Source organism: Echinops telfairi, unplaced genomic scaffold (genome assembly GCF_000313985.2).
Source record: "Echinops telfairi isolate 266 unplaced genomic scaffold, ASM31398v2 ScPeMD7_7468;HRSCAF=8506_0, whole genome shotgun sequence".
Taxonomy (NCBI): Eukaryota; Metazoa; Chordata; class Mammalia; order Afrosoricida; family Tenrecidae; genus Echinops; species Echinops telfairi.
The window spans coordinates 46986168-46988012 of record NW_022111369.1 but is presented as its reverse complement, the minus strand read 5'-3'; positions in this window follow the sequence as shown (position 1 = coordinate 46988012).

Below are 1845 nucleotides of genomic sequence, written 5' to 3'. Positions count from 1 at the left end.
GTATAAAATTAAGATGATTTGATAGGTGATCCCTCATGTCTCCCCACTTCTAAAATTACATCACTGTAACATAATTACAAACATTTCCATATAACACCAATTCCTTTCTTGGTTGCTGTTGAACACATAATTTTTCACCATTTCTTTTTCTTTTTTTTTTGCTTTTCAGCTTCTGTATTGAATTCTCCCCAATGTTCTTCAGAGATGAATATCGATGACCTGTAAGTTTTGCTCATCAAATGGATACACTATAAGCCTGATAAGCAATGATAACTTTAGTTAGGTAATCATACTATGAAATTTGACAGTCTTCTAAGTTTCAAAAGCACCAAAGCAGGTTAGAAAACACCTCAAAAAATTCTAGAAGTATTAACGTCTAGATTTCTTGAAATGCCACGAGTGAAACCAAAATAGATACAACGAGGAGTAAATAAATGGGATCGGATGTTAGAATCAGACAACGAGCTCTGAGCAGAGGAAATCACTGACAAACAGGCATCGCAATGTTTACCATCAAAAGCAATAAGATGACTACATCACTATTCCGTAGACTATTTAAATTCTAGTAGCAAATCGTTCTATTTGCTTCTAGGAGAGAAGTGTACTGTTTTGTGTGAAATGTATTGGAAACGATATTCCCTTGAATGCTCTCCTTCCAGTCTATATTTCCAAAGTTTCTCACAGCAGTGTGCTGCTGCTGTTCTACTCACACCACAAACAGAAAACAAAAGCAACTAAGCAAGCTTATGCTTGAGGAGAACAAGGTTCATTATGTCTATAGTTTACATTGTGTCCACATCTATTTTTGGTTTCAGAGCTACCATATTTTTTGCCCAGTTTGTTCCAAAGGCCACTTATCAGGAAGTGAACAAAATGACAAACGATGTAGTGGCTGTGATTAAGAAACCCACGGGTAGTGAGCAGCATGGAGAGTGCTCGGATAACCAGGTGAGTGAATAACGAAACAAAGCCCTGTGATGCTTGCCTAAACCCTCACCTGCACAGGAAAAGATTCAGGAAGGACCTGAGAGGTATATGTTTAAGTATTGGAAGAGCTCCTTGTGTGGGTGAAGGACTAGATTAAGCTGAATTGCTAAAGAGGAAGCAGAGAAAACAAAGGGTAGCGATTTTGATGAGACAATAAGCATGGTGCCCAGGAGCAAAGCTTCTGAAGTAAGATTGTTTTGGGAACCTTGTGCTCATGACTTAAGTCATTTGAGCTACAGTTGTTTTATCTTTAAAACTAGGAATAATTCTCATTTTTATTTCGGGACCATCAAAGTAGCTAATTTTAAATACGGGTTCAAACATGTTGATGATCCCGAAAATGGCACAGCCCAGGACAACGCTTCCCTCTGTTGCACAGAGGTTGCTTTGAGTTGGAATCAATTCAGCGAACACTAATGACAAGAACGAATTGTATTACGCATAGACAATGTGATGGTTCTATTCTAACGATTGATGTTCCAAGTGCTTCATGACCCTAGTTCTTCATGAAACTGACAAACAGAATGACGATCAGTGCGTCAGAAGAGACTGGTTGGAGCTATTTGCTTGGGGGTATTGGCAGGTTATCAGTTCTGCTTACGAATTACCTAGTGAATCTTTACAGTAATAAATACCAATCTTCTAAGCGAGGAAACTGAGGAACAGGGAACTTTCCTAATGGAACAGCAATGGCAGAGGCAGGATTTAAACCTGGCAATCTAGCTCTCGAACTAATCCTCACAGCAAGTTCATTACGCTATATGTGTACTGATTACTGTGCTGTCCTAATTGTGAGCTGCATCCATAGTACATAGATTGTAAGATTCGGTGAACGGAAACAGCTAGGATATAATATTC